Raw genomic sequence first — 9782 nt, 5'->3', positions numbered from 1 at the left:
AGATGATATATTAACCAGTAGAAATATGCTCATAAAATCATCAATTAAATTAATTATTTTTTATTATTTTTTAATTGAGATATAATTGGCATATTCCATTATATTAGTTTAATGTATGCAGTATAATGATTTGATATTTGTATGTACTGTGCAATGATCATCACAATATGTTTAGTTAACATTCATTAATTCTAAAATAAGTATTCTTATGGAAATTAACCAAAACGCTGCTGTGTAAGAGGGCACTTTTTTTAAAAGTTAAAATTTAGACTTTTCTATTTTCGCTGCCACTATTGCTAATACCACCAAGCAAATAGCTATTTTAATATATATAGAGAATTTTCATCATTAATTTAAATTATAAAGACATCCCTTCCTGGGATAAAACATAATTGTTTTGAGGCTAGAGAGACTGTATGGTATATGCGTGCATACCCATATAAACACACACACACACACACACACACACACACACACACACACTTAAATGTTTCACCTTCATTGTTATCAAATAATACTTACAATTTTTATCCCCATCCAATCCAGGATTCATATCTCAACTCTAATGCCAACCCTATCCATGAGCTTTATTCTGTACTTAACAGTTTTCCAGTCTCCTGACCCTCCCTTCTCAAGCCATCCCTGACTCCACCCAATTTATTCATGAGCCATAACCCATCATCTTCATACTCCTGGAAACTGAGGTAGAGAGATGATGTTTAAAACATGAATTGTGGGATGCTGCTTGTTTGGAGACAGCAAACATAGATCAGTGAAAGTGTGATGGGTTGTTTCGTAGGGGATCTGAAAGTGGTCCCAACTGATACAACTAGTGAAGCTAAAGAAGAAAGCACATATCTAAGACAGATATGATGTGTGGATGGGGTAAGGGAGCAATTATTTGTATTATTAGTAATAATAACAATAAATCGCTAACATGTGCTGGTGCTTAATATTTGCCAAGCACTGTGCTAAGCAACATAATTGTATCACTGCATTCAAACTTTATACAGCACATGAAAGGTAGTACTACACAGAAAAACCATGAGTTAAGGAACCAAATTACCTGAGTCCAAGCCTAGCTTTACTATTTATGATTATGTGACCTTGGGCTATTGTTTAATCCCTTTTTACCTCATTTTTCTCATCTGTAAATCTTTAGCCTACTCATAAATTTGTAATGAAGGTTAAATGAATTAATATACAGTTAGTCAATTGTTACAAAATAAAACCTCATTAAAACAAAAAAATAGGAGAAGATGGCAGAAGAGTAGGACGCGGAGATCACCTTCCTCCCCACAGATACATCAGAAATACATCTATACGTAGCACTGCTCCTATAGAACACACACTGAACGCTGGCAGAAGACATCAGACCTCCCAAAAGGCAAGAAACTCCCCACGTACGTGGGTAGGGCAAAAGAAAAAAGGAAAAACAGAGACAAAAGAATAGGGACAGGACCTGCACCAGTGGGAAGGAGCTGTGAAGGAGGAAAGGTTTCCACACACCAGAAGCCCGTTCGCAGATGGAGACTGCGGGTGGTGGAGGGGGGAGGCTTCGGAGCCGCGGAGGAGAGCGCAGTAACAGGGGTGCGGAGGGCAAAGTGGAGAGGTTCCCGCACAGAAGATAGGTGCCGACCGGCACTCACCAGCCTGAGAGGCTTGTGTCCTCACCTGCCGGGGCGGGCGGGGCTGGGAGCTGAGGCTTGGGCTTCGGTCGGAGCGCAGGGAGAGGACTGGGGTTGGCGGTGTGAACACAGCCTTAAGGGGGATAGTGCAACACGGCTAGCTGGGAGGGAGTCCGGGGAAAAGTCTGGACCTGCTGAAGAGGCAAGAGACTTTTTCTTCCATCTTTGTTTCCTGGTGCGCAAGGAGAGGGGGTTAAGAGTGCCGCTTAAAGGAGCTCCAGAGACTGGCGCGAGCTGCGGCTATCAACGCAGACCTGAGACGGGCATGAGACGCTAAGGCTGCTGCTGCTGCCACCAAGAAGCCTGTGTGCAAGCACAGGTCACTATCCCCACCCCCCCTTCTGGGGAGCCTGTGCAGCCCGCCACTGCCAGGGTCCCGGGATCCAGGGACAACTTCCCCGGGAGAACGCATGGTGCGCCTCAGACTGCTGCAACGTCATGCTGGCCTCTGCAGCTGCAGGCTCGCTCCGCACTCCGTACCCCTCCCTTCCCCTGGCCTGAGTGAGCCAGAGCCCCCGAATCAGCTGCTCCTTTAACCCCGTCCTGTCTGAGTGAAGCACAGATGCCCTCCGGCAACCTACATGCAGAGGCGGGGGCAAATCCAAAGCTGAACCCCAGGAACTGTGCAAACAAAGAAGAGAAAGGGAAATCTCTCCCAGCAGCCTCAGGAACAACAGATTAAATCGCCACAACCAACTTGATGCGCCCTGCATCTGTGGAATATATGAATAGACAACGAATCATCCCAAATTGACGAGGTGGACTTTGGGAGCAAGATAGATTATTTTTTCCGCTTTTCCTCTTTTTGTGAGTGTGTATGTGTATGCTTCTGTGTGAGATTTTGTCTGTATAGCTTTGCTTTCACCATTTGTCCTAGGGTTCTGTCTGTCCATTTTTTTTTCTTTTTTTACTTTCTAAAATTTCTTTCTTAATAATCATTTTTCATTTTAATACCTTAATTTTATTTTATCCTCTCTCTCTCTCTCTTTCTTTCTATTTTTTCTCCCTTTTATTCTGAGCTATGTGGAGAACAGTCTCTTGGTGCTCAAGCCAGGCGTCAGAGCTGTGCCACTGAGGTGGGAGAGCCAACTTCAGGACACTGGTCCACAAGCGACCTCCCAGCTCCACGTAATATCAAATGGTAAAAATCTCTCAGAGTACCTCCATCTCAACACCAACACTCAATGACCAGCAAGCTACAGTGCTGGACACCCTATGCCAAACAAATAGCAAGGCAGGAACACAGCCCCATCCATTAGCAGAGAGGCTGCCTAAAATCATAATAAGTCCACAGACACCCCAAAACACACCACCAGACGTGAACCTGCCCACCAGAAAGACAAGATCCAGCCTCATCCACCAGAACACAGGCACTAGTCCCCTCCAGCACGAAGCCTACACAACCCACTAAAGCAACCTTAGCCACTGGGGACAGACACCAAAAACAATGGGAACTACGAACCTGCAGCCTGCAAAAAGGAGACCCCAAACACAGTAAGATAAGCAAAATGAAAAGATAGAAAACCACACAGCAGATGAAGGAGCAAGGTAAAAACGCACCGGACCTAACAAATGAAGAGGAAATAGGCAGTCTACCTGAAAAAGAATTCAGAATAATGATAGTAAAGATGATCCAAAATCTTGGAAACAGAATAGAGGAAATGCAAGAAACATTTAACAAGGACCTAGAAGAACTAAAAATGAAACAAGCAATGATGAACAACACAATAAATGAAATTAAAAATACTCTAGAAGGGATCAGTAGCAGAATAACTGAGGCAGAAGAATGGATAAGTGACCTGGAAGATAAAATAGTGGAAGTAACTACTGCAGAGCAGAATAAAGAAAAAAGAATGGGGCTTCCCTGGTGGCACAGTGGTTGGGAGTCTGCCTGCCGATGCAGGGGACACGGGTTCGTGCCCCAGTCTGGGAAGATCCCACATGCCACGGAGCGGCTGGGCCCGTGAGCCATGGCCGCTGAGCCTGAGCGTCCGGAAACTGTGCTCCGCAGCGGGAGAGGCCACAACAGTGAGAGGCCCGCATACCGCAAAAAGAAAAGAAAAAGAAAAAATAATGAAAAGAACTGAGGAGAGTCTCAGAGACCTCTGGGACAACATTAAACGCACCAACATTCGAATTATACAGGTCCCAGAAGAAGAAGAGAAATGGAAAGGGACTGAGAAAATATTTGAAGAGATTATAGTTGAAAACGTCCCTAATATGGGAAAGGAAATAGTTAATCAAGTCCAGGAAGCACAGAGAGTCCCATAAAGGATAAATCCAAGGAGAAACATGCCAAGACACATACTAATCAAGCTATCAAAAATTAAGTACAAAGAAAACATATTAAAAGCAGCAAGGGAAAAACAACAAATAACACACAAGGGAATCCCCATAAGGTGAACAGCTGATCTTTCAGCAGAAACTCTGCAAGCCAGAAGGGAGTAGCAAGACATATTTAAAGTGATGAAGGAGAAAAACCTACAACCAAGATTACTCTACCCAGCAAGGATCTCATTCAGACTTGATGAAGAAATTAAAACCTTTACAAACAAGCAAAAGCTGAGAGAGTTCAGCACCACCAAACCAGCTTTACAGCAAATGCTAAAGGAACTTCTCTAGGCAAGAAACACAAGAGAAGGAAAAGACCTACAATAACAAACCCCAAACAATTAAGAACATGGTAATAGGAACATACATATCGATAAGTACTCTAAATGTAAATGGATAAATGCTCCCACCAAAAGACACAGACTGGCTGAATGGATACAAAAACACGACCCATATATATGCTGTCTACAAGAGACCCACTTCAGACCTAGGGACACATACAGATTGAAAGTGAGGGGATGGAAAAAGATATTGCATGCAAATGGAAATCAGAAGAAAGCTGGAATAGCAATTCTCAGACAAAATAGACTTTAAAATAAAGACTATTACAAGAGACAAAGAAGGACACTACATAATGATCAAGGGATCGATCCAAGAAGACATAACAATTGTAAATATTTATGCACCCAACATAGAAGCACCTCAATACATAAGGCAAATACTAACAGCCATAAAAGGGGAAATTGACAGTAACACAATCATAGTAGGGGACTTTAACACCCCACTTTCACAAATGGACAGGTCATCCAAAATGAAAATAAATAAGGAAACACAAGCTTTAAATGATACATTAAACAAGATGGACTTAATTGATATTTATAGGACATTATGTCCAAAAAAAACAGAATACACATTTTTCTCAAGTGCTCATGGAACATTCTCCAGGATAGATTATATCTTGGGTCACAAATCTAGCCTTGATAAATTTAAGCAAATTGAAATTGTATCAAGAATCTTTTCCGACCACAGCACTATGAGACTAGGTATAAATTACAGGAAAAGATCTGGAAAAAATACAAACACATGGAGGCTAAACAATACACTACTTAATAACGAAGTGATCACTGAAGAAATCAAAGAGGAAATCAAAAAATACCTAGAAACAAATGACAATGGAGACATGACGACCCAAAACCTATGGGATGCAGCAAAAGCAGTTCTAAGAGGCAAGTTTATAGCAATACAATCCTACCTTAAAAAACAGGAAACATCTCGAAAAAACAACCTAACCTTGCACCTAAAGCAATTAGAGAAAGAAGAACAAAAAACCCCCCAAAGTTAGCAGAAGGAAAGAAAACATAAAGATCAGATCAGAAATAAATGAAAAAGAAATGAAGGAAACGATAGCAAAGATCAATAAAACTAAAAGGTGGTTCTTTGAGAAGATAAACAAAATAGATAAACCATTAGCCAGACTCATCAAGAAAAAAAGGGAGAAGACTCAAATCCATAGAATTAGAAATGAAAAAGGAGAAATAACAACTGACACTGCAGAAATACAAAGGATCATGAGAGATTACTACAAGCAACTCTGTGCCAATAAAATGGACAACCTGGAAGAAATGGACAAATTCTTAGAAATGCACAACCTGCTGAGACTGAACCAGGAATAAATAGAAAATATGAACAGACCATTCACAAGCACTGAAATTGAAACTGTGATTAAAAGTGTTCCAAAAAACAAAAGCCCAGGACCAGATGGCTTCACAGGCAAATACCATCAAACATTTAGAGAAGAGCTAACACCTATCCTTCTCAAACTCTTCCAAAATATAGCAGAGAGAGAAACACTCCCAAACTCATTCTATGAGACCACCATCACCCTGATACCAAAACCAGACAAAGCTGTCACAAAGAAAGAATACTACAGGCCAATATCACTGATGAACGTAGACGCAAAAATCCTCAACAAAATACTAGCAAACAGAATCCAACAGTACAGTGAAAGGATCATACACCATGATCAAGTGGGGTTTATTCCAGGAATGCAGGATTCTTCAATATATGCAAATCAATCAATGTGATACACCATATTAAAAAATTGAAGGAGAAAAACCATATGATCACCTCAATAGATGCAGAGAAAGCTTTCAACAAAATTCAACATCCATTTATGATAAAAACCCTGCAGAAAGTAGGCATAGAGGGAACTTTCCTCAACATAATAAAGGCCATATATGACAAACCCACAGCCAACATTGCTCTCAATGGTGAAAAACTGAAACCATTTCCACTAAGATCAGGAACAAGACAAGGTTGCCCACTCTCACCACTCTTATTCAACATAGTTTTGGAAGTTTTAGCCACAGTAATTAGAGAAGAAAAAGAAATTAAAGGAATCCAAATCAGAAAAGAAGAAGTAAAGCTGTCACTGTTTGCAGATGACATGATACTATACATAGAGAATCCTAAAGATGCTACCAGAAAACTACTAGAGCTAATCATTGAATTTGGTAAACTAGCAGGATACAAAGTTAATGCACAGAAATCTCTGGCATTCTTATACACTAGTGGTGAAAAATCTGAAAATGAGATTAAGAAAACACTCCCATTTACCACTGCAACAAAAAGAACAAAATATCTAGGAATATACCTGCCTAAGGAGACAAAAGACCTGTATGCAGAAAATTATAAGACACTGATGAAAGAAATTAAAGGTGATACAAATAGATGGAGAGATATACCATGTTCTTGGACTGGAAAAATCAACATTGTGAAAATGACTCTACAACCCAAAGCAATCTACAGATTCAATGCAATCCCTATCAAACTACCACTGGCATGTTTCACAGAACGAGAACAAAAAATTTCAGAATTTGTATGGAAATACAAAAGACCCCAAATAGCCAAAGCAATCTTGAGAACGAAAAATAAAGCTGGAGGAATCAGGCTCCCTGACTTCAGACTACACTACAAAGCTACAGTAATCAAGAAAGTATGGTACTGGCACAAAAACAGAAATATAGATCAACGGAACAGGATAGAAAGCCCAGAGATCAATCCATGCACATATGGTCAACTTATCTTTGATAAACTAGGCAAGAATATACAATGGAGGAAAAACAGCCTCTTCAATAAGTGGTGCTGGGAAAACTGGACAGCTACATGTAAAAGTATGAAATTAGATCACTCCCTAACACCATACACAAAAATAAACTCAAAATGGATTAAAGACCTAAATGTAAGGCCAGACAGCATCAAACTCTTAGAGAAAAACAGAGGCAGAACACTCTATGACATAAATCACAGCAAGATCCTTTTTGGCCCACCTCCTAGAAAAATGGAAATAAAAACAAAAATAAACAAATGGGACCTAATGAGACTTCAAAGCTTTTGCACAGCAAAGGAAACTGTAAGCAAGACGAAAAGACAACCCTCAGAATGGGAGAAAATATTTGCACATGAAGCAACTGACAAAGGATTAATCTCCAAAATTTACAAGCAGCTCATGCAGCTCAATAACAAAAAAACAAACAACACAGTCCAAAAATGGGCAGAAGACCTAAATAGACTTTTGTCCAAAGAAGATATACAGATTGCCAATAAACACATGAAAGAATGCTCAATATCATTAATCATTAGAGAAATGCAAATCAAAACTACAATGAGATATCATCTCACACCAGTCAGAATAGCCATCATCAAAAAACCTAGAAACAATAAATGCTGGAGAGGGTGTGGAGAAAAGGGAACCCTCTTGCACTGTTGGTGGGAATGTAAATTGATACAGCCACTATGGAGAACAGTATGGAGGTTCCTTAAAATACTAAACATAGAACTACCATACGGCTTAACAATCCCACTACTGGGCATATATCCTGAGAAAACCATAATTCAAAAAGAGTCACATACCACAATGTTCATTGCAGCTCTATTTACAATAGCCAGGACATGGAAGCAACCTAAGTGTCCATCAACAGATGAATGGATTAAGAAGATGTAGCACATATATACAACGGAATATTACTCAGCCATAAAAAGAGACGAAATTATTTGTAGTGAGATGGATGGACCTAGAGTCTGTCATACAGAGTGAAGTAAGTCAGAAAGAGAAAGACAAATACCATATGCTAACACATATATATGGAATCTAAGAAAAAAAAAAAGGTCATGAAGAACCTAGGGGTAAAACGGGAAGAAAGACACAGACCTACTAGAGCACGGACTTGAGGATATCAGGAGGGGGAAGGGTAAGCTGTGACAAAGTGAGAGAGTGGCATGGACATATACATACTACCAAACGTAAATTAGATAGCTAGTGGGAAGTAGCCTCATAGCACAGGGAGATCAGCTCGGTGCTTTGGGACCACCTTAAGGGGTGGGATAGGGAGGTTGGGAGGGAGGGAGATGCAAGAGGGAAGAATTATGGGAACATATGTATATATATAACTGATTCACTTTGTTATAAATCAGAAACTAACACACCATTGTAAGGCAATTATACTCCAATATAGATGTTAAAAAAAATAATCGTAGAGTACCTAATATGTGTCACATACTCTTCTAAGCACTTAAGTTACATTTTTAAACAAACAGAAACAGACTTCTGACCATGTAGATTACATTCTGAGCGTACCATTCAGTGTGCTCACCATTACTGTTGCTGTTATTAAATTCATTTCTCAGATGAGGATACTGTAGCTTAGAAATACTCTGAAGTAGCAAAGCTTGTCTTCTCAATATAAGGAAGTTTTGGCAGAGCCAGAGAATTTTGAAATAGTCATGGTTAGAAAATAGGAAAGATAATGGACTTGAGCTATGAAGAATTTCTGCCTGTTTACGAGTGGAGACTGTGAATACATTCTAATATACAAAACAATCTTCAAGATTTTATAATTCTTACATTCAAAACCTTGGAGTTTTCCTGGACTCTTGTCACATTTCAGGATCCATCAGCAAATTTTATTGGTTGTCAATGTAAAATATGTTTACAATTTGACTACGTTTTATAATTTCCACAGCCACCAGATGAGTTCAAGTTTATAATGACTCCCCTGTACGTTACTGTAATAGACTTTCACTCTTGTTCTCCTTCCATATTCTTCACACAGATAGAAGTCATATCACATCACTCATCCACTCAAGGCCTCCAATAATTCCCATCTCTCTCAGCATAAAATATAACATCCCTACCCTGGCCTACAAATCTCTCCCCTCTGACTTTAGCCTTTACTATTCTAAATCCACCTCATTCACTCTGCTCTTTTCTCTTCTTCAAACACACCAAGTATACTCCTGCCACAGAACCTGTGCACTCGCCAGGCATGCCCTACTTCAGGTATCCTTATGGCTCATTCCATCACTGCATTCAGCTGTCCACTCAAATACCACTTGGCTTTCCTTTATCACAATATATCAAATGGTACACACACCACTGACATTCTTTGCCTTTTATTCTATTTTCTTTTTCTTTTTATCAGTTATTTTGGACTGACAAATTTATTTATTTAGGCGTTTCTTTGTGAACTGCCATCCATTTCTACTAGAATATAGGCTCCATTAAAGAAGGGTCTTTGTTTTGTTCAGTAACATTTCCTTAACACCAGTGCAGTGCCTAGATCTAGTAGATAATCAATATTAAAAAAAATCTCTATGAGTGGATGAACAAATGAATGAAAGCAATTTTCTTCAGCTGTACTCAATTTGTTAGGTGTGGGAGCACCAAAGCAGACTGAGCCACGTTTTTTCTTTTCTTTTTTTCAA

The sequence above is a fragment of the Lipotes vexillifer genome, unplaced genomic scaffold, assembly GCF_000442215.2.
Source record: "Lipotes vexillifer unplaced genomic scaffold, Lipotes_vexillifer_v1.1 scaffold1461, whole genome shotgun sequence".
NCBI classification, from domain to species: domain Eukaryota; kingdom Metazoa; phylum Chordata; class Mammalia; order Artiodactyla; family Lipotidae; genus Lipotes; species Lipotes vexillifer.
Note: the sequence above shows the minus strand (reverse complement) of the source record.